Genomic DNA, 25142 nt, shown 5'->3' with positions numbered 1-25142 from the left:
AACTGGATGCAGTATTCCAAGTGTGGCCTTACCAAGGCATTGTAAAGCGGTATTAACACTTCATGTGATCTTGATTCTATCCATCTGTTAATGCAGCCTAATGCACCCTGCTGGCTCATATTTAAGTGATTGCTCACTAGGACTCCGAGATCCCTCTCACAGTTGCTACTATTGAGCAAGGTACTACCTTAGCGTGGTAGAAAAGAATGGTATCTGCCTCTCAATCTAGGCTTGATAACTATCAGGCATCCCCATGTTTATTACAGTAATAGCAGTTTTAAAATGGAAGATGCAACTGCAGATGGTATATTTAACTCCATTTTAGTTTCATCTCTTCTCATCACTACATATATTTTAAAGCACATTCATCTATTGACTGCTAAAAACAGTATTTCTCACCAAAATTCTCCATCAATTTCTTGCCTATTGAGAGTATTCTTTTGCATAGGATGAATATACTTCCATTCTGGGGCACTGTAATGAAACAAGAAGAGCACGTAGTAAGAGATGAATCTGTGTATTTGTGTTTTAAAGCACATCACCGAAAGCAGTACCTTCTTAACACAGATTAGTTCTGACAGGCAGATAATCAACTTAGCAACATGGGATATACAAATAAGGTATTTAGAGTGTTGCATTTTTCCTGAGATGTTCAATTGGCCCAGAAGGAGCCATGAAAGAAGCATATGTGACAAGAACAGAGTTACTTAGTTAAAAGCACAGGTGAATGATGCTATTTAATTCTGTGTGATATCGTCATGAATCAGACATCAATCACACAATTGGTTTATTTCCTTTTAATTTTGCATGTCTGATGTTGCGGCTGATATGAGAATCAACAAACCACATTTGCTGATTTTGTTACTGGGGATACCAAAAATAACTAGTCACAATTTTGTTGTTCCTAGAGTTGTATATCAGGTTAAAAATGTGAACATATTTAGATCTCAGATTTTTCTTTTCAGGAAATGTACAGTCTTCTTCTTGCAAATGCTTTGAAGGGAGACCAAGAATCCCATGAGTGGAAGCAACCATTTAGGATATCAAGTGGAATCTTCTGTGCAATACCTGAGCCTAGTCTGAAGCATGCCTTTTGTTATGTACTGGGCTCTTGTTATACACCACGTGGGTTGCTGGAGCAGCTAACGGCTCTCCAGCAACCCAGACTTTAATTCTCCTGTGCTGCAATTGGCTATCTCCAGGTGGCAATGGTTGATTCAAACCTATTGGCTGCCGCCTAGGGGCTAGACCAGGGGTCGGCAACCTCAGCTCTTTTATGACTCGTGGACTTCAACTCCCAGAATTCCTGAGCCAGCATAGCTGGCTCAGGAATTCTGAGAGTTATTATTATTATTATTATTATTTATTAAATTTTTATACCGCCCTTCTCCCGAAGGACTCAGGGCGGTGAACAGGGCATATCTTAAAACTACAAAAATACAAAAATTAAAAAAGAATTAAATTATTGCCCACAATAAAAACAATAAAAATATATATAAATATTAAAACCCTAAGTGATTCCCCATCAGGCCAGGCCAGCTTGTTCAAATAAATGGGTCTTTAACCCGCGACGGAAGGAGCGGAGATCCGGTGCCATCCAGAGCTCAACGGGCAGCTGGTTCCACAAAGCCGGAGCGCCCACAGAGAAGGCCCTCCCCCTGGGGGCCACCAGCCGACATTCTCTGACTGGAGGCACCCTGAGGAGGCCCTCTCTGTGGGAACGCACGGGGCGGAGGGGAGTTGACGCCGGCAGCAGGTGGTCCCCGAGGTATTCCGGACCCATGCCATGTAAGGACTTAAAAACCATCACTAAGACCTTGAACCTCACCCGGAAGACAACTGGTAACCAATGCAGCTCACGGAGCAAAGGTGTAACATGGGAGTACCGGGAAACTCCCAAGACAACTCTCGCGGCTGCATTCTGTACCAGTTGGAGCCTCCGAGTGGTCTTCAAGGGAAGCCCCATGTAGAGAGCATTGCAATAGTCAAGACGAGAGGTCACGAGCGCATGAGTGACCGTACACAGAGCATCCCGGTCTAGATAGGGCTGCAACTGCCGCACCAGGCGAACCTGTGCGAAAGCCCCCCTGGTCACGGCTACTACATGATCTTCTAAGGTGAGCCGTGCATCAAGGAGGACTCCCAAGTTGCGAGCCCTATCTACGGGGGGTAAAGACTCACCCCCCATAGAAAGTGATGGAACGTTTTGAATGTCCCGGGATGCCGGAATGTACAGCCACTCAGTCTTGTCAGGGTTGAGTTGAAGTCTGTTCCTCCCCATCCAGACCCGAACCGCCTCCAGGCAACGGGACATCACATCGAGGGCATCACTGGGGTGGTTTGGGGTCAAAATGAAAAGTTGGGTATCATCAGCATATTGATGATACCCAACTCCAAAACCACGAATGATCTCACCCAGCGGTTTCATGTAGATGTTGAACAGGAGAGGCGAGAGAACCGAACCCTGAGGAACTCCACAAACGAGAGACCTAGGGGCCGATCTCTGCCCCCCTGCCAACACCGACTGCGAACGTCCCAGGAGATAGGAGGAGAACCACCGAAGAACTGTGCCTCCCACTCCCAATCCCCTGAGACGCCGCAGCAGGATACCATGGTCGATGGTATCGAAAGCCGCCGAGAGGTCTAATAGGACCAGGACAGAGGAATATCCCCTATCCCGGGCCCTCCAGAGATCATTCACCAGAGCGACCAATGCCGTCTCCGTGCTGTACCCGGGCCTGAAACCCGATTGGTATGGGTCCAGATAATCCGCTTCATCCAGGACCAGAGGGAGCTGATGCGCCACCACACTCTCAACAACCTGAGTTGAAGTCCATGAGTCATAAAAAAGCCGAGGTTGCCTACCCCTGGGCTAGACTATATATTGTGGCTAGTTGCAGACATTTCCCCAGTACAGTTCCAGCACGAAATAAACATTGAGTTATCCTGTACTCTGTTCCGCATCTTCATTCCTGCACCAAAGAACTGCTATTTAACACCTCTATTATTTTTATTGCCTTTTTGTGAATTCATATTTTATCTGAATCCCTTTTTTAAATATGGTAATCAAAAATTTATTGAAGTGGGATTAATCTGCAGTGTAGAGTAGAATTTTTAATTCTCATGATTTAAAAACTGTTCTTCAGTTAATGCCACTTTAAATTACTTTTGTCTTTTTGGAAGCTTCATATAACTGATTCATATTCAGCATACACACAATTACAACTTTTTCAGATGTATCATTGCTAAGACTAATCTTATGCTTCAAACAGAGAGAGTTGGGGGAGATCCTTCCATTACTTTGTAAAGCACCCTTCCGAATGGTTCACACAATCCTCCTAACCATTTTTCTCACTTCCAGCTTCAATGGAGAACTTATTCTTCCAAAATTTCTGAAGCACAACCCATCTCCTTATAGCACTTCTCATCCAAAACCTGTCACCAGTAGTTGTAGAAATGACACCCCTTTTACAAGCATAATTATTGCAGCCCTCCCTTATTCACCTATTGTAAGAATGCTTTCATTCCTTTTCAATCACCTTCCAGTGATAAGGGGATAACTAAGGCCCCCACCTTAGTTTTAAGTTATTAAAGTTTACTTACTAGAGTTTCCTTCTAGAGCTAAATAGCTGTGCTTGTCACCATCAGAACTAACAGCTGTCACAATGATGGGAACATTTAGGATTACATTTACCAATCCCTTCTCTAAAAAAAATGTATTTCATGTATATCTGCTTCTCTTCCCCGCAGGACAAAAATATCAGTCATACTATATTTTCTCTCATTTATTCAAGACTTCGACTTCTGGACCTCGTGCCCAACAATATCTACTATAGTCTTTACCAAGAAGGGTCAAAACTTTATTTTACCAGAGCCTAAAAGCAGCTTTTACTTTCAGCGTTATAGAATGCCTTCTAAATCTTTTGCCTCCAAGAGTTGACCAGAAACTCTTCATCTTTTTTGATACATGTAGCTATTCAGCGTTCTCGGGCAGGGGTATCAAACTGCCAGCTTGTGGGCTGGATGTGTCATGCTGAAACCGTGCCCACCCCAGCTCCGGTAATGGAGGAAAAGTCACGATACGTTGCGACACGTCATGTGACATGGCGAGTTTGATACTCCTGTTTTAGGGGTTTAATTTTTCTTCTAGCAACCTTGTCAGTTTGCACTTCCTGGAAACACAGGCTTATCTTTAGGCAGGAAAACAAATAGAACAATTCTGTATACATTGCAGGTCACCAATACATGGAGATTTCTTTTATTTCTGTGAATACTTTTTCTTCATTGCTAATGATCTGGTCCTTCTTTCCTCTTATTTCAAGAGTAAGCAATGTGGTGTCTATGGGTACCAAAGTATTTCTAAAAACTCTATGGGTACCCCATCTGACTTTTATAAACTAATTTTCTTTAAGAAACAGTAAATAGGGACCTACTGCAAAACAAGGCATGTGTCTCGAGCATCATATCTATTGGCAAGATTGCCTTGGGTAGAGAGCATCTAACGGAATGCTGGATGCTAGTCCATCTTGAGGTAAATAAACATTTTGTAATCTGGCAGAGTTTAGTGGGTCAAGCATTTTGTGGAAGAAAAGTTGTAAGTGTATCTATCATATACCACAAAATTTAAATAGTACTATATACAAGAGGCTACTCAAGTCTAAATAATAAGGATTGGCCATTGGGCACTTTCTAGCCCTCGATGTTCATTTATAACACAATAACAGAATAACAGAGTTGAAAGGTACCTTGGAGGCCTTTTAATCCACCCCCTGCTCAACCATTTGAGACAAATGGCTGCCCAATCTCTTAAAAACCTCAGATGATTGAGCACTCACAACTTCTGGAATTTCTCCTTAGTTTTAGATTGGATCTCTCTTTAATAAATTTCCATCCATTACTTCTTGTCCTGCCCTCTCACATGTTATGGATAATAGGTCCACCCCTTCCTCTCTGTGATAGCCCCTCAAATATTGGAAGACTGCTTTCATGTCACCTCTTAGTCCTTCTGCTCATTAGACTAGACATACCCAATTCCCACAAATGTTCATCATGTTTTAGCCTCCTGCCACCTAATCATTTGTGTTGCTCTACTTCGCATTCTTTATAGAGTCTCAACATCTTTTTTTAATAAGGAAAAAAAACTGTTATCTTGTAAGGAAAGTTCCCACTTCAAGTTGGGGTAATAAACTTCTGTTTCTTCATTTGTTCATTCCCTGTGCTCACTTCTGGGGAATCACATATCTTAATATACCTACGAAATCTTTGTATGCAGGTTTTATTTATTTAGCAGGATGCAATCACCCAATCACACAGAGTGAAAATTCCATCAATCAGATTTAAAGAGAAAACAGTCCAACAGCTTATTGGAAATACTTCTTTTATCCCATAGAGCTGATTGCATGGACAGCCAGTTGATATATCTCTGAAACTCATTCTCCACTTGTTTGCTTATTCATTTATTTTTTTAGCTGCCTCAATCATTGAAAAAACTCTAGACATTGTGTAAGAAAAGCAGGATTAAAAACAGAAATATAATAATACAAGAACATATGAATGCTTGGGAAAATAACAATGCCCTAAAATAGTCACCAACCATCAATCATTCTGTTCCAGAATTTCCAGAGATGGTTTTATATACAGTCAATTCTTTAGCTACTGAGGAAGAAATGTTTCTGTGGCCTGTAAGCCAGTCTTTATACTCTGAGCAAACTCGTTTGCATTAATGTGCGGCAAATCTTAAAAATGCAAACTTGACTGATTTCCCCTACAGAAAAAAAACAGCTTTAGATTAGCAATATTTGTCAGAGCAGCCACATGAAAGAAAGGGTTAAATGCTCCCTCTCTGACTGATGCAATTCTAGTAATTATCCCGGCAGCTGCTAATTTGATTTTTTATGAGCATATTAAATGCAAATATATCCTTAATGTCATGTCTAATTTGGCCCTCTGTTTATTTGAGCTTGGGAAGAACCTTCTTAAAAGATTTGTCCTCACATTCAGCACAATGTTCAACAAAATTACATGAATATTTTCCCTACAGGGAGATGCATAGCTTTCTTTACCTTTTTACCTGACAGCTGAGTAGCCCACCAACTGAGTTCCAGTGGTGGGATTCAGCTGGTTTGCACCAGTTCGGCAGAACCAGTAGCTAATTTTTTGTTGCCCAGGCCCAGAATAGACGCGGCATCCACACAAAGAACTGGTTGTTCACATATTTGAATCCCACCACTGCTGAGTTCACACCATGATTTGTTGAATAATTGAAAACCATTGCATTCATATAACACTCTATTTCTTAAACCATGGTCTACAATTTCCAAATACTCCCAAAACCAAAGATCCCATACATGATGGTAGTGCAGTGTGTAACCATAGTTGATATGGAACTGAAGTAAGGAAACATAAATTTAAATCCTTTTTTAGTCAATGCAGACTTCAGAGGTCTATTTAACCTCTAGCACAAGTCAGTTGTAGATTCACATGGTATCCCAATACACTTTGTTGAAGACACTCAAGAAGAAATGGGAAGTCTATAATCAAAATAAATTTACGATTGTGTAATATTTTACACAGAATCACAAGTATTAATAAAGAAAATGATGTTATAGTGATAATCCAGGACAAATGGGAGAAAATCAGTAAAAGGAATGTACTTATCACTCCAGGCTCCTGTCCATTCATGATTACCTCATGGATTTCTGATCCTGATTAATTCCACCAGCCAGCCATGGTAGGTAACCTGTATTAAACCCCCCAAATACAGTCATTGGATTGAATGACTGTACACATTGCCTGTTCCCTCCCATTGCCTTCAGTTATACTGCACTGATTGTTTTTCATTAAAACAATGGTAAAGATTAAACACATGTCCCAATCTCAACACTGGAAAGAGAAACAGCGAAACTTCCTTGAATTGTAAGTGTTTGGAGACTCCAGATTATCTTTTGTGTGGCCCCAGAGCCAACCAATGGTCGTCCTGGAGACTGCATGTCTGGGCAGCCTGAGACCGTTACACAGACTCCCTGATTAAGCAATCTCAAGCAGCATTCAAAGACCCGTGGAAACAGTTCAAGTAAAAGGGCTCAATACATTACAGAGAAGCAAAAGCAGAAGTTGATGCAGGCTGCAGATTGTGCCAGGATTTTTGCACCTGGATGCCAGGTAGGTCCAGGATGGGACACTTGAAATCCTCCCTGCAAGGCAAGCTTGTCAGCATGAACCCATAGCCAGCAGCAGCAAGACTGCTGAAGCAGGGCAGGCTCTCCAGGAGCCTAAAGGCTAGGGAGCCAGCAGCGGAGGTAGCCAAGGGGAGAAGAAGCAAACCAAAGACAACAACATAGGCCAGTTGGGGGCAAAGGCCAGGAAGGTGACAGAGATGGAATACAGAGTCCATTCTATGCAGGGGCAGCCAAAAGGGCAGAGAAAGAGGGAGATATGTGGGTGAGGGGAGTTGAAATGGAGATAATTCATGCAGGGCAGGAGAACGTGATCATGAGACACTGCAACAGTTGGAAATGTGAACTGGTCACTAAGTTTTCAAATTTTGATCACTTGACTATGAGAACTGTGAAGGCTGCAATATTGAGGCCCTCTTGTAAGTCCATTTTTTCAATGCCATCTTAGCTTTCAATGATCATTGAATGAATAGATGTAACTCAAAATTACCTGTAAGGGGTGTATTTTCTTGAACTAAGCTGATGGCCAATAGGGCACATCTAAAAGGTAGTAGTACAATAGCTTTTACGCTGATTGAAGAGGAAAAACATTTGGATTTGGAAAGGGTTCAGTTTCACAAGGGTAAAAAATGCATGAATTGCCTGGATGATTGTAAAAGGTAGATTTGCTTTTTTACTGTAATTTTGCTGGTGGTTGTATTTGTATTTTTGTTATTCTAAACAGTTTCATAGTAGGAGCAGAATATGTTGATTCAAGCAATCCATCAACTGGGTCAGCCAGAAATTTCAGCTAAGAGATGCTCAAAACTCTAACATGATAGCAAGTAACTGAACTCTCTTCCTGTACTGATGGAAAAGGAGGATTCTTCCCTGACATCCATGTTTCTGTATCATTCAAACTCTGCTCCAAAGGACTGAGGCATTGGATTCCATCACACAGTGGGTTTTTTCAGAGCAGGACTAAAATAAATAGTAACAGAGATAACATCCTCTTATATTTTTTTCCATACAGGCACATATACAATTAGACATAGCTAGCAATTTCTTATAAAAGAAAGCACTTCCAAAAGCAGCAATTTATACCAGAAAACACCAGGGGAAATGCAGTTTGTATATTGAAACTCCTACACATATATCAATTTTCTCAGGTTTTCAAAGTATGTTTGTGAAAATAAACTTGTCATTTAAAATATCTGCATTAGGTGACACACTCAATAAATGACTCCCACAAGCTGACAACATCTTCTGAATTGTCTGCAAATGGTGAGTAAACAAAGGGCAGCAATGCCAGACTACAGTAAATAGTTACTGAGGAATCAATCTTTATCAAAAAGCAAATTTCTTCATCTGTGGAAGAGCATATTGCTTCCTCTTACAGAGAACAATTGTATTCCTATTAATCTGATTCACAGTTCACTCACGTCCATGCAAACTCTCTAATTTATCAGGCATTAAATAGTTGCTAAATTAATGTTTCATCTAATTGCAACTACCAGCATTCTGCAGCACTCTGGAGAAAGCAGCACAACACATGATATTTTGTTAATGGCCTCACCAATTACAATGGTGAAATTGGCACAACAACACATAAGTCATGTTTTCTGCATTGCTGTGACACCAAGTTGGATACTAGACATCAAATCAACTTACCCATTACATTCTCAAGATCAAACTATAATAGACTGCATAAAGCTCTCTTAATAAGAACACAAACAAAGACATAAAACAAGAAAAGTAACCATCTTACAATGAAGCAGCCCAACAATGAACCAGCTTGCAAGGCTTTTTGGATTATTTGATACAATTCAGGGGGAAATGTCCTCCAGTTATACGATTCACAGATACCACCAGTAAAATCTTCAAAAGCTTCTGCCAAAGTTCCATCACTCAAAGCCTCATGAGCACCTGTTACTCGTCCCAGCTTCTGCCAACCTAGCAGTTCGAAAGCACGTAAAAATGCAAGTAGGAAAATAGGGACCACTACGGTGGGAAGGTAACAGCGTTCCGTGCGCCTTTGGCATCTAGTCATGCTGGCCACATGACCACAGAGTCGTCCTCGGACAAGCACTGGCTCTTCGGCTTTGAAACGGAGATGAGCACCGGCCCCTAGAGTTGGAAACGACTAGCACGCATGTGCGGGGGAACCTTTACCATATATATATATATATATATATATATATATATATATATATATATATATATATATATATATATATGTATATATATATGTCAATGCTCAAAACACTCAAGACATATCTCCTCCCCTTGTCTCTTCCTTCCCTAATGCAGCTGACAAAGTGAGAAAGAGCCTGTGGCCTAGAGGTTAAAACAGCTGCCTAACATGACTGATGAGAGTAAAGAAGCTTGCTTGAAACAGCGATAACAGTCTCCCTTTAATTCTTTGTCAGCAATCCAAATTTATTTAATATATATATGTATATATGTATATGCATATGTATCTACTGTATCTATGTATGTATGTAATGTGTGTGTGTATTCATTTAATATTTTAATAGATTATTTATATCTATCAGAGAGAGAAAAAGAAAGCATGCATGCACAGGATAGATATTTTTAATATTTCTGCTATATAACCATTCTCTTACCTAACCTATTAGAATTTTTCTCAAAGCTTCTGTTGATTTGCCCTCTGAAAGGATGTTAACATTCACACCAACATACCTTCATTTAGTGCAGCTCAGTATTTTATGGATTTATACCAATAACAGGCCTACATAAATTCCTATCTCACCTCATATGAGTACAAATCAGTAAGTCAGGATGGAAGTTATCTGTGAGTATGTATGCTCCTAACAAGCTTAATTTGCAATCTTGAACTCAGCAATAAGCTGAAGTCTGCAGCCTAAATGGCTACTTTAAACTGCACGGTTCTACAAGTATATGAATCTGCTGGAACTAAAAGAAATCAGATTAGAAAGTAGCTTTTCTGGAATGAATATAGATCATGTCCAATCAATTTAATTTACCAGAGGTCGACTCCAATCAAGGTATAGAAACATGTCAGCAACAATCAAGAGCAATGGGAGGCACCTGGGTTAAATTTCAAGTATTGTTGCAAAGGGTCTGAATAGTTATGCCAATGTGATATTTCAGTTTTTTATTTTTAATAAATTTGCAGACATTTCTAAAATTCTGTTTTCACTTTGTTATTGGGGTTACTGAGTCTAGATTGATGAGAAAAAAATGAATTTCAACAACTGTAGAAACTGCAGCATAACAAAATTGACAAAAGTGAAGGGGGTCTGAATACTTTCTGTGCACTGTAGATATAGATACACACACACACACACACATACATATATAAAATAGATACTGAGATTCTAGAAAAAGTGCAGAGAAGAGCAACAAAGATGATTAGAGGACTGGAGATTAAACCATAGGAAAAACAGTTGCAGGAATTGGATATGTCTAATTTAATGAAAGGAATAGCAATAGCATTTAGACTTATATACTGTTTCACAGTGCTTTACAGCCCTCTCTAAGCAATTTACAAAGTCAGCATATTGCCCCCAATAATGTGGATCTTCATTTTACTGACTTCAAAAGGATGGAAGACTGAGTCAACCTTGAACTAGTAAGGATCGAACTCCTGGCAGTGAGGTGAATTAGCTGCAATACTGCATTCTAACCACTGCACTATCACAGCTAGGGATGATATGATAGCAGTATCCCAATATCTAATGGGCTGCCACAAAGAAGAGGGGGTCAACCTATTCTCCAAAGCACCTGAAGGCAAGATAAGAAGGAATGGATGAAAACTAATCCAGGAGATAACCAACCTAGAACTAAGGAGAAATTTCCCGACAGCTACAACAATTAATCAGTGGAATGACTTGCTTCCAGAAGCTGTGGGTGCTCCCACACTGGAGGGTTTTTTTAGAAGAGATTGGAAAACCATTTGTCTAAAATGGTATAGGGCAGACATGTCAAACACAAGGCCCGGGGGCCGGATCCAGCCCATGAAGTGGTTTCATGTGGCCCACGAAGCCATCCTGGAAACAGTGAGGGAACGGCCCCCACTGCCTTGGTCCCGGCTGGCCAGGAGCCAATGTACAATTTTGTGGTGATCATCTATGCTGAAATACATTCAGTCTTAGCTCCATAAGGCCATCTGGAAGTAGAGAGGGGCCGGCCCCTGCTGCGTCGGCACTACCCCCTGAGTGCACGCTGGGGAGGCATCACCCTTTGTGAGGAATGAAGGAATGCACCATTGCCTGGAAGTGGCCAACACATGGCCCTGCCTACTTTGGGCAGGGTAGGGGCTGGGCAGCATTGCGCTTCTCTTCAGATTTGTGCCACCCGGCTGAGCCTCTCAGCGCTGTGAGGAGAGCAGCCCGCTACCTGCCGAAACTGGGCAGGCTGGGGGCTGGGCGGCATCGCGCTTCTCTTTGGATTTGCTGATGCGGCCCTCAACGAAATTGAGTTTGACACCCCTGGTATAGTGTTTCCTGCTTAAGCAGAGGGTTGAACTAGTAGGGGATCTCCAAGGTCTCTTCCAACTTGATATATAAAATCTCTGTTCCTGAATTCTGATTAAGTTAAAGGAATCCTGAATATTGTGAAAATTAGAGTTGTAATCCTGTGAAAACACCTACAAAATAGGGAGACAAGCTAGTTAGCTGGGGTGACTGTCTTAAATATGTTCTACAGGAACGTATACTTCAGGTCCTTTTGATTTCTAAGGAGCTAAGAGCAATAAAGTGGTTTAGTTGATAATTAGAGTGCTAGTAGAAGACAAATTGGGCTGACCTGGCCAACACATGTCAAGTCTCTATCTAGAGTTTATCCTGTGACAACAAATAGAGCAAACAAATCTTTCTTCTCTGCCATCATTGCATTAACACTGTTGATTAGTTGAATTGCTGATTACATTTGACCCCAGGATGTAGGGAGAAGAAGTTAAGAAGACAGTGAAAATGCTGGCAAATAATTATTCCCATATTTGATATTTTCAATGTGTACTCCTTGAGAATGTGAACAAATTAGTAGCAAGGACATATCCATATTAGTTAAAGGAGGACAGGCTGAATTATGGTTTCTCTGTAAATTAAAAGAGAGGGAGGAAGGAAAGATGTGAGAAAGAGAGAGCAAGAGAAATAGGCAAGGACATGTTTTTAATTTCAAAATATCTTCTTTGGTTACTGCCATTCTGAATAATTGCTAGCCAGTCTCAAACTTGCATTTTTGAGAATGGTTCTAGAGTAGGAAGTATGGATCCTATACTATAACATGATTAATTTTGAAATATTATTTAACTTTCTGCATCTGTTTCAAACTGCAATAGTCCAATCCATTTCAAACTAGTCCAATCCAGTTTAGGGAAAGAAGCAGCATATGCATTCAGATCTATGAGATGACTAGGGGAGATGATTTAGGGATTAATACATTAATATTTTGCTATTATCCATTTCGGTGAATGCCAAAGTAACGTGAAAGCCCTTAATACATTGCAATTTTATATTCCTCCCACTAATAAATGCATTTTATGTTTATTTCCCTTAATATATGCATGTCTGTACATGGAGAGCTGCATCAGAAATTTCTGAGAAGGTGGAATACCTCTTTGCATATTAATTTGGTAATTCTTATCTCAACAAGAACTGAATTAATATTTCCCTCCATTCCCTCCCCCCATTCTCCATACTATCAAAATTGGCCACAAAGATAAAAAGACCCATGCAGTGAAAACACCAAAGGAAAATGTTTCAAGAAGAGTTCATTTGATAAAACCTCTGGAATTAATGGGCCATCTTTTTACAGAGCTTTGTCCTTCTGGGCAAATACCTGCTAGGTTTACAACGTGAAGTCATCGAAGGAGTTGCAATTCCCCAAAAATAAGACCCACCCAAAAATAACCCCTAGCCCGATTTTTTAGGGTGCACCTGATATAAGCCCTACCCCAAAAATAAGCCCAGGAGGGTGAAGGTGGTGAACACAGGAGGCAGCGATGGTGTCTAGCAAAAGCTGCAGCCTGCACAGCACAGGTAAGTCCAAGCTCGGAGGCAGAGGTGGGGGGAGGCAGGTAATCCAGAGACGCTGTGTGGCCATCTAACTTGCAGAAAGCTCACGGGAGGCTCATGCGGCGGCACAAGTGGCAAGCAGAAGCAGAGGCAATCCTGACTCGTTGTGTGGCTACCTGTCCCAGCATAGCCGTGGGCAAACTGAAAGATGGTGGGATGGAATTGTGGCATGTCGGGATCGCCTGCCTCCCCCCGTGCCTCTGCTTCTGCCTGCTGCTGGTGCTTCCATGCAAGCCTCCCACAAGCCTCCAGCGAGCCAGCGGCCACACAGCGCATCCAAATTGCCTGCCTCCCCCTAGCCTCTGCCTCCACGTTCAGACTTACCTGTGCCACACCAGGGGGCCGGTGGGCTGCAGATGCTGCCAGACACCATCAGTCCCCACATGCTCACCGCCTCTTGTGCACATGCCAGGGGTGGGGTGCACGGCCAGGCTGATCACCCTGATACCATGTTTCCCCCAAAATAAGCCCTAATGCATCTTTTGGTGCCAAAAAAGAAATATAAGACCAGGTCTTATTTTCGGGAAAACACGGTATGACTAACAGACTAAAGAAGAAGAAACTGTTATCCTTTTAGCCCTCCTTTTTATTAAATAATTATCATCTTCTTTTTCCTCATCTTCTTTGGCCCTTTTTAGTTCCCAGATCCAGAAATCATCAATTCAGTCTTTTTTCTTTCAGTTAAAAACTCCATACAAGTTTTCCAGACTTTCAAAATCATGGATGGGGATATTTCCCTAAAAAGACCAGTCAGCTTCACCATTTCTGCAAGTACAGTTAATCTTATAATCCAATCTTCCACTCTAGGTATTTCATTATTTTTTTCCACCTTTTTGCATACAATACTGCAATCTTGCTATAGAAAAGGAAACTTGTCAATGAGATAAAATATAAACTATATCAACAGAAAGATGGAGTTATTTGGTGGGCAGTATTCCGTCTTTTCTGTGACATGTTACTAGATTCATCCAGACTTTCTCCTACTTTCTGTTTCTGCCTTTTTAACTTAGTATTGTCCCCAGATGTGGCGATCAAACCAGTCCATCCTAGAGGAGATCAACCCTGGCTGCTCTTTAGAAGGCCAGATCCTGAAGCTGAAACTCAAATACTTTGGCCACCTAATGAGAAGGAAGGACTCACTGGAGAAGAGCCTAATGCTGGGAAAGATTGAGGGCAAGAGAAGAAGGGGACGACAGAGAATGAGGTGGCTGGATGGAGTCACTGAAGCAGTAGGTGTGAGCTTAAATGGACTCCAGAAGATGGTAGAGGACAGGAAGGCCTGGAGGAACATTGTCCATAGGGTCGCGATGGGTCGGACACGACTTCGCAACTAACAACAACAACAATCCCCAGATGTATATAGCTTAAAACAGAAGTAATACCTTGAAATGAAATATCCCAGCATAGTCCTTCTGGAAACTCTGATCATTGGGAACAACCCATTCTAAAATTGCTTCATTTAATGTGAGACTTGCAACAGCTACCAAAAGCCAACAGTCTTCTGGAAACATCAAAGTTTATGAAAGAGATAAATGTAGATTAACTGAGCAATTCCTCCCTCAAAGCCATGTAACCTAATATCAAGACCAAGCTAAATTGCTTTGACATCTGAGGGCCAATGGTGTACATCATGAAAAAGAAATAAACATCTAGTGTATATTACCTAGAAATTTGGCCTCTATTACAGATTGTCTGTTGCTTTCGAATGCATTGTGTAAATGCCAATATGGAAAAATATTTTTGTTAAGAGGCCATAAGAATGATAAAACAACAGTTAGAACACATAAGTCGATTCCCATCACCTGATATATATCAGCCAGTCATAACCTATTGTATATGTGCTCTTTTACAAAAGTAGAAAGTGTTCTACATTTTAAAGCCCCCTTGAAAGCTTGCCAAACTACGTTCAATGTTTCTTCCTCCTGATAAAGTAATAATGTTTAATGGATTGAGATCTAGAGACAGTCTGACGGTATTTCTCTGCTTTAAGTACTGTATTCTGTCTTTTCTCTCTTAAGTTTGAAAGAATATTTTACTGAAAACTAAGGTGAGAAAGGATTGCTTTTTGTTTCAGTCACTAATCAGTGGGACACATACAAAACAAGCAATAAGGTCAGAATTTAAACAACTTATTTCACATTGTTATTCCATGTTTATAGTGTTGAGTCATCAAACAAAATAACGACATTTATTATTTGTGTTTTGACTGCAACCCACAGTTCAGAGTATGCAGCAATTCCCTCTTCCCTGAAAAGAGAGAAAAAAGTGGCTTTACTTTACTCACTTAGTTTCCCCTGACAAATATCTATACGAATGGCTCCTTTCTCAATGAACTGGGTGTTTGGGACCACTTCCTGAAAAGAATGGATGAATATTACAACTGGATTTTGCCACTCACATTTCTTTCACAGAAGAAAAACTTAATTAAAAAGTTTTAGCCTTCCTCACCTGTGGTTGTTCCCCAAGTTTGAGTTCTTCCTACAAATCCAATGATTCACCAAACATTTATTTCAACCTTGAAAAGAGGACTCTTCATTCTTATCTACTGTACAGTGAGACAAGATGATACAGTGATTTCTGAAAACTGTGGACCTCGCTGAGAGTGCAAACGATTGGACAAAGGGGACTTCCTGTAGTCCAGTAGCCAAAATGGACATGATATCAAAGACTTTTTAAATTACAGTAGGCTTTTATAGGATGCTGTGTATTCCAAAATGTTAGAACAGTGATTTATGTCCGGATCAGCTCATACAAATGGTGAAAAATATTTTAAAACATTTAAGAATACAAAAGTACTATACAACCTGTGACATGAGAAGTGTTTGTCAAATAATGATGTGCTTACTAAGCAAGGTGACCATTCTGACCAGCCCTGTCTTCTCCTCCTTTTGTATGCCCCAAAGTTCTGCCCTGAGTGTGGTGACAGTAAAACTGCATAATAATTATTCTTCTTCATATTTGAAGAGTAATACAGCTCTTGCTACAATTAACAAAACTGATAGTATTATTATTCATTCTTTTGTAAGAAATAATTGAAAGGAATACCCCCAAGTTAAACATACAGGACAACACTATTGAAATTGAATTACTATTCAGTTGAATTTTCTATCAGTGCAACAAGCATCAATTTAACAACATATATACACTTTGTTATACATGCATACATATATACATACAAGATTCCTAATTTTAATGTTTAAAATAGAGCCTTGGTGGAGCAGTGGGCTAATGCCTCCTTAAGTAACACCAGCTGCCTGCAATTAGTGCAGGTTCGAGTCCCACCAGGCTCAAGGTTGACTCAGCCTTCCATCCTTCCGAGGTAGGTAAAATGAGGACCCAGATTGTTGGGGGCAATAAGCTGACTTTGTAATAATGCCGCTTGGGGGGGGGCAGAAGCCCTAATAAGCAGGCATATACATAGAATGAACGCTATTGCTAAGCACATTGATTTGTGCTTTAAATTGTAAGCCGCCCTGAGTCTTCGGAGAAGGGCGGGATATAAATGGGATTAAAAAAAAAACCACATACAAAAAGTCTGCTAAATTTTTAATCTTATCTACACAGATTCTCCACTAGGGATCAGAAGGAAAACCAGAAAAAATTTCTCTTTCTCTGAGCATGTTGTCTACCATTTCAGTTGAAAAGCATACTTTTCGATGTAGTAGACTGTTGAGAACAAAAGAAAGCCCAGATGGAATAATTTCAAGAGAAAGGCTGAAGTCTCCAATTGTAGAGAACAGAAAGATTAGATCCACACATGTTATCAGATCTTGAAGGGAATCAATGTACGTTCAAGAGAGACCTAAGCCAGTCAGGCATTTATTATTCAGAGTACTACTCCAAATAATTCTCCCCCACCCACCAAGGCTACTCTATACACTCAGTTTAGTTTAGTTTTTCATCTCTACACAAATTATTCCACAATTGCAAATGTTATGACACCCTTCATTATTACTGCACTTAGAAAATGGAGAAAATTAATTCAGAAATCAAACAACAGATTGTTCTTTCTAGCAATTATTTTAATACTGAAAATAGAATCTCACTACCTTGCATTTCCTCCCCCCTTCAGAAAACAATTGCATGATTGTTATTATCATGTATTTTCATTATCTACTGTTTATAACTTCATTAACTACTGTAGATAAACACAGAGCAAGCTCCACACTTACTAGCACTAATGATGTTACCTAGTCAGGTAATGAAATGTCTGCAAACAAACAAACCACAAAGAGCACCCAGGACTCCACATTTTAATGTTCCTAGTTTCTGAAATGTTACCAAGTAAATGGAGAATATGTGACTTTCAAATGATTGTTTAATAATAAATAAAATATGCATTGTTTATTAAGGTTCACTGCTTATCCATGAGTAAGGCTTTGAAGCTTTCTCCCTTCATTTTGGCATTTGGCAATGCGCTCTATAACTCTGAAAATGTATTCAAAATTACAGAGAGATTTAAGAAACATCAGAAAAATGGGAAGCACCAAGGACTCCATACTTTCATTATCATTGTTTTTGAACTTCTATCAAGTGAATGGAGAGTATGTGACTTTCAAATGATCGTTTAGTAATAAATAAAATTGTATTACTTATAGAGGCTTACTGCTTATGCATGAGTAAGACTTTGAAGCCTTCACCTTTCATTTTGCTTTTGGCAATACCCTCTGTATATCTGAAAATGTATTAAAAATTATAGAAAGGTTTAAGAAACATCAGTTATACAATTCAGAGCACTAAAGCTGGAGGAAAAAAGGCACACAATGATTGTGCACAAGTTTGAAAGCAGCTGCTGACATTATGTATTAATAAATAGCAGAAGAAAAAATATATAATATCCAACATAATGCAGGCACTTAAGGCTCCTGTTCTGAATTGTTACAGATACCTGCAACATTGTTTCAGTGGATCGTAAAAAGGAAAGAAAATGAAATCAAATTTTGAATAGTGTAGCTATAGTATAGATTAAAAAGAAGAAAATGTGTTTTTTTTTAAAAAAAAGTATTTGTAATGTTTTCATCATTCTTAGTAATAAATAACTTTTTAAAAAGCTATTTTCCATTTCTGGTGGCTTTGAAAATGGGACAAGTGAGAAGTCCATAAACATGAACTATTCTGAAACTCTGGAACTAATCTAGAGCAATCTAAATGCAGTTCTCAAACAGCTTTCCAAATTCTGACTATTAATGATGAAGATCTCTGGAGAGGAAATATGCATTTGAACTCATGCCTGGCTGAGGAATTCTGGGAATTGAAGTCCACAAGTCATAAAAGGGCCAAGTTTGAAAAGCCCTGCTTTAATGGAAAGTAGTCATTTAATATTTATTGCATGGAAAATATTCATTTAAGAGAAAATTACAACAATAATTGTTTAAAAGTGGGGAGGTTATTGTAAATCTAATATTAATGGAGAAAGACACAATGGGATTATATGACAAAATATATGAAAATGGCAAGGACCCATAATAGACTTGTTAACCCATTCTCATTCAGTGAAGGCACACTGAAGTTATTATTACCTCTAAAATACTTCAACTGTTATTTGAGTAGAATTGCCTCAGAAATGCCCAGAGCACAGAAAGAAATACTAAAAGAATAAATTTCCAGTCATTTTCAGTGGTTAATTTTGTCAGATGTCCCTTATTCCAGATAGTCCATGGAACAAAATAAACTTTAATTATTAACACAGTTATAATTTCAAACAATAAAAAGATCATCCCTTAATTCAAATGTACTACCTTTCCAAAGATTTTAAAATGTTTTGATTGACACCCTAAGCAACCTTCCAAGAACAAAGTCTGCATAAACAAGCTATCTCATGTTCAGCCTAAATTAAACCTATTTGACCAAAGTTAAAGTCATTGTAGAAATATTAAAACAAGCCTTTTCCCAAGGTTCAGAGATTTCCTTAAACAGTACAGCTGTTTTGAGTTTGAAAGTGACTCTTTGAAGCAAACAGAATGTCATTTCAAATCAGCAAATTATCAACATAAACAATATTCTTACCTGGGGTCATTTCCAAATAATATCCTCAGTTTTGGAAGAATAAGGTCACAATTCTTTATAGCCAACAGAGGAGGGACAGGCAGGGAATTCTTCCATCTTTGAAGAGAGTCCCAAAGTGCAAACATTGCCTTTTCAGGGCCTCAAAATCCTGCTTTAGGTATTTTACAATATTTCCACTGGATCCTAAGCCATCTAGGGTGGGCTTTTCCCTGGCTAGTTTGAAGGCTACGGCTAATATAGTACGTGGTTCCCTGTGAAATGTTAGGGCACAAAGGCTTTAAAGGTTAACAGCAAGGAGGAAAGTACTGTATAAATGAGTGGCCACAGAGAGGTGGATCAAACAAATATCTGACACAGTCCAATGCTTCCAAAGAAAAAAGGAACATACTAAGGTAAATAGGTACATAATGCTAATGGAACAGATCAGGAAATGAAAAGAATATGATAGTCAATCCACTCCGCATTGTTCCCCTGGTAAGTTAAATATTGCCTTTCTCTTCCTCCTTCTGTCTTTTAATAGTAATTCCCACACAAGCCTTAAATTCAGGCTCCGTAGTCCTCCCAAAATTGTTACTAAGTAGTTATTTTTAATGTAGGGGATGAAGAAATTAAGTATATGACTAGAGAGTAATAATATTAAGTCAAATGTCAGTAAAATGAAATTTAATTTTTGTCCCAGGTTCACAATTCTGAGTGCTCAGTGCAATAATCAAAGGCCAAAGACAACCTGTGGTTCCTAAATCTTAAAGGCTCAGTGCCAAAAAAACTAATACAGAGAAATAATAGACAAAACAAATAAGCAAAAAAACATTAAAACCTACTGCTACTTTTAGGGTTAATGCTTCTGATTGCAAACATTCAACTTGTAACTGTACTCAGCTAGTAGCTGATGGTCACTTAATGCTTTTTAAAATAAAAAATAAAAGACTCTGAGGGAGTCTCTCAATTTTGACCAGTCCTATCCTGGGATGCCCTAGAGACAATTATATATATTTGTTTCTCAGTCCCCTTATATGTCTAGTTTCTGGATGGACAAGATAGAGCTCTCCAGAATATGTTCCTGAGGTCTAATCTTAGTGATGTCAGTTTTAAAAGGGAACATCTGCCTTTTCATTCAGTCATTATGGAAAGACACATTTTATGCACATAAAGACACAATATACTTAACTCCAATATGGCAGCTGCAGTTTAGTCTCTGAATAACACATTTGTATTTCATTGTCTGGACATTGGATCCAGCTTTTCCTGAATGGTTTATTAGCTAGGTTTAGTTCATATCCTTGGGAAGCAGGGATACTCTTTTTAAAAGAGACAACTATTTTAGTAGGAAGCCTGGCTAAGAGGCTGACACAGGTTTGCCACAGATGGTGGCAAAAGCGCTAGTTATGGGTCTGAGGGGAGCAGGCAAAGGGCAAGGTATTTGTGAGGGGCAGCTGGGGTGAGCAATAAAAAAAGAGAATTTGCTCCTGGAAGGTTATTTCAGGGTTGTGAGGGGTTGTGTGGAGCTGAGGCAATGAAAGGTCGGGGGAGCCACCAGGAGGGAGGATGCAGTCGGCCTTTAGAGGAGCATCCTGATCCACGAATGGGGGTGGTGATGCCGCATCCAGGTGAAGCCCCAAGAGGTAGGCAAAGCTGGAGGTGGTGGAGCAGCTCAGATGAACCGGGAGCCAGTGCTGGTGGTTGAGATAAACTTCATTGGCCTTTAGGGTCCAGGACATGGTGGAGGAAGGATGGGGGCATTGAGATGTGCCCCATGGGAAAGAGGAATGAGGTCCTGCCGGACAGGTTCTTTTGCCCTGAGATGGTCTGGAATGCCAGTCAAGGAGAATATTTCTGGCTCAGAGTTAAAATGAAGGGTCTCTGAGGATGGTGATTTTCTTGCAGACGTTTCAGGACCCAAAGTGGGATAATAAGTGAACTAATTATGTTACCTAGTTTGGGTCATGAGATGTTTACAAGAAAGCCACAAAGCTCAGAGAGGATCAAGGAACCCACAACCGACCTCCTCCTCCTCTTCTTTTCTTCTCCTCCACTCCCCAAACCCCATTCTGTTCTGGCACTGCTGGTGTTACCTAGTTTGGGTCATGAGACGTCTACAAGATATGCTGAATGGAAATGGCACCCCTGCCCTGCCCCCTGCCTTGCCTCACCCCGCAAGATGAGCCTCCTGCCCACCATCCTACCTGCCAGAAATCCCCTGGATCTCCCCCAACCATGCCCGGCCCCGCAGGCATTCCTCCCCATGAGCAACATCGAGGTGGCCATGCCCACCCCAACCATACCAACCCAGTCTGCCATGACCACTGCAGTGCTGCCCACCCACCCAGTGGGCCACGCCCACCCGGCACCCAACGATAAATAAGTAGGGTTTGGGTTGCAGTTTAATTTAATTTAATAATTTAATTTGTATACCGCCCTTCTCCCGAAGGACTCAGGGCGGTGAACAGGGCAATACATAATAAAAAACAGAATACAAAAATTAAAAAGCCATTAAACTATTATGCCCATAAAATTAATACATATTAAAATTAAAACTATTTATAAAAACCCAACCCCATCCCGTCAGACCAGGCCAGCTTGTTCGAAAAAGGTTTTGAGATCGCGCCGGAAGGAGCGAAGGTCGGGGGCCATCCGGAGCTCAACTGGTAAGCGGTTCCAAAGGTCTGGCGCGCCCACAGAGAACGCTCTCCCCCTGGGGGCCACCAATCAGCATTCTTTGATTGGCGGCACCCTGAGGAGGCCCTCTCTGTGGGAGCGCACTGGACGGAGGTTTCTAAAAGATTCGTCATCAATGTTCTAGAAGATGTACCCATCAAACTAAACATTGCAGACTTCACTTCATAAGTAGAGGTGTTTATGTTTTTCCATTACATGAAGATTTCTTTATGTGCAACAAATCTTGGCTTTTGCTGCTTCTCTCATCTAGCTGTTGATAGTAGTAACAACTAAAAGTAAAATGAAATGATGCACAAGCACCATCTAGAGGCAATACAATAGGGTAGTAAGAGAGAATGCATTTATTATCAAGGAAGGATGGCAGCTCTGTTGGGTCACATCTGACAAAGAATGGACCTTTCAGTATCCATTAAGAGTTGTCAGGAGAATTTCACTACAACTAATTAATGCCATATTTAACGTTTGAATGATAATTTTCAAGATGGCTCAAGATTCTGAAATCTCTTGTTTTTCATAAACTTCATCCCATCCAGGCACCAAACCAGCTTTCCCCAACCACACACATATATTCTCATATATTCTCCAGTCAGTAAGGCAATATATCTACAGAACACAAGGTTAGGGAAGACAGACAAACTAGACTGAGCAGTACAGAAAGTATAAAGAGTGGTTTTACCAATGGCTGTTTAGGAGTCTCTGGTCAATTCCTTATGCGCCAACTCATACTAACTTATTAATTTATCAGCAATTACAGGTTTTCCTTCAGCAAGACCTTCAAGATATATATATAGCACAGAAGTGATTCTCTAACTCAATTTTAGTTTGGGCCTTAATTCAATCTCGATCTTCTAATAAAGGTGTATTACCTTATTACCCAGTCTTTCGTAATTACCGGTAATTAAATTTGGGTAAGCAAATGCTTACATTGTTGAAAGCCATCCAGATATCTTGATATAATTTTTTGCTTTTATTTTTTTCCCATTCTAAAAGAAGTGCATTTCTTATAAAGTATCTATGAATTTTATTCTTCCCATACCACAGAAAGGCATGCCAACCAATTTGTAGGTCATGCCCCTCTAGGTATAATAGCCTTTTATCTCTAAGTATTATCCATTCTTTAAGCCATGTTAATATAGTTGCTTGATAGTATAACATCCAATCTGGCAGTCCAAATCCTCCACTTTCTTTTGCTTCTTGTAAACATTTTCAGTCTGGTTCTACCTTTTTTTCCTTGCCAGATAAATTTCAGTATTACTGTATTTAGTTCATCCAGTAAAGTATCTTCTAATAGTCTTTAATAATTTTTTTGTGTCAGTTTGAAACTGTAGTTCACCTTTTGAGTCTTGCAGCTTATTTATCAGTTGTTTCTCTTTTTCTTTTTTCAATCTACATTTTCAAAGGAGACTGGTATAGCTATTTCGAGCTTTTTAGCCAGCCACATCCTTCTTCTTCCCATATTTGGGCCGACCCTAGGAGGCTTAGACTGTATTTATAAAATCTGCTCTGTGACAAGTGTCTTAATAAATAAGTAAATATTCTTGCAAAAAAAGAAGATAATACACCAGTCTTTCAACCAACACTAGGGCTAACTTCCATTTGTGCAATAAAAATTAAAAAATGGTAGTAATGCATATGCTTTTTTTCTACTGCAGTGACTTAGGTCAGATTTTTCAACCTTGCCAATTTTAAGATATGTGGATTTCAGTTCCTAGAATTCACCAGTCAGCATACTGGGAGTTAAAGTCCACACATCTTAAAGTTGCTGAGGTTAAAAAACATTGCCCTAGATTATAGAAGAATGGCTAGTGCATAATCGGTCAGAAAATGGCATGAATCACATCAGACAAATATTCATCCACACACTACTGTTGTTACACATACACAAAATAGATAAAAGGAAGAAAGTGCTTAAAATGTTATTCATGTATGCAGTACAGAATGTTAAAAACCACTCTTTGCAAAAGAATCAACGAAGGTTAGCTCCAAGAACTTCATAACTCAGCAACAAACAATGAAAACAATTGGTTTAAATTTCCCATTGGAACAGAATAATATTAAATTGGCAGCAGTTGCGCTTCAGCAGTTTTTGGCAGCACACTGCCACAGAACTTCTTCTTCAGGAAGGCAGACTGAAAAGTAAGATGGCAGAAAATTAGCAAGTTGCCATTTATGTCAAACAAAGAGATTTGTTTATACTGAACAGATTTGTCCACGCTTTAAAGCATCCTTGGTGTCTCGTAGCAGTCAAAACCCTGACTTGTGACATGTCAAGGGCAACCAGAAATGATGCTGCAGGATTGATCAAAATAAGGATAGCCTTGTGCAAGAAACAAGACCCAGAACACAAAAGGAAGTGGACTTGACTAAAATTGCACTTGTTTCCTTACTAATTGCTTCCTTTTCATCTGAATGGATAGTCAGGAAGAAGGGCAAAATTTGTAGAAAGAAGCTGAAAGAAGGTAATTCAGATACAAAGTTTCTCAGAGGGGTCTAAAACAAGTCACCGTAGCCAACTCATCCTGGCCAACTTACCATGGGACAACTTGCCACAGTTGTCACCTAGTGAGTGCTGATACCAATTGCAGATGGTAAGGTGAGGACTACATGACTTGCATTATCTCACAATGTGCAGATTAGGTTATTAACTCTGTTATCTTTCAGATAAGGCTCCTCAGCCTTTCTGGAGATTCCAGAAACTACAGCCTTCATCTTACAAAACATGTGATCCAGAACCACTGGCTTTATCACTAAGCACTGTAAGGCTACTTTCTTAATAATCTCAAAGCCTTGTTTCCCAGTCCCTCCTGTAGCTGCCAGGTTGACAATCTTTCTGCAATTCTCTCCAAATGCACAGGAAAAATCCCAACCTTGATGGTTTTGACATTTCACAACCTGTGCAATTTACTTATAATTTTCAGACATTAAAAAGTCATTCTGACATTGCTGAAATAAATGGCCACTATTTTTCCCCTAAAAAATATAAATTCTAACTTCTTATCTGCCTGCATTGTCATTCTGGGACTTCTGCCTTACCTACCTCAAAACCGCTAAGCTCTCTGTGTTAGAAAAAGAAATCTGGCATTTGAAAATGCCAGGAATGTTGCAGTTGCATGAAAAAATTAGAAAAAAGACTGGAATTTGGTGAATTTCTTTTGCATGTTACTACAGTCCCTTCACTGTAACAGATTTACGAGGTCTTGTGCTAGTAATGCTAATAGGCAGCTGTGAATTATGCAATCACAAT

General features: G+C 39.8%; 1 pseudogene across 1 annotated transcript in view; it reads right to left on the bottom strand.

Moving 5' to 3' along the window:
• Positions 1-24607, bottom strand: part of LOC310649210 (calpain-8-like) — a 60784-nt pseudogene extending 36177 nt beyond the window's left edge. The window contains exons 1-6 of the transcript in view: positions 24522-24607; positions 19238-19473; positions 15501-15570; positions 14599-14717; positions 11538-11604; positions 8923-9044 (exon numbers count right to left, since the gene is read on the bottom strand). The product of the transcript in view is annotated as a calpain-8-like (transcript). The remainder of the gene's footprint in view (positions 1-8922; positions 9045-11537; positions 11605-14598; positions 14718-15500; positions 15571-19237; positions 19474-24521) is intronic.
• Between the last annotated feature and the right edge of the window lie 535 nt (positions 24608-25142).

Source organism: Vipera ursinii (assembly GCF_947247035.1).
Source record: "Vipera ursinii genome assembly, chromosome: 1".
NCBI lineage: Eukaryota > Metazoa > Chordata > Lepidosauria > Squamata > Viperidae > Vipera > Vipera ursinii.
Note: the sequence above shows the minus strand (reverse complement) of the source record. Positions and strands in the feature narration are given on the sequence as shown.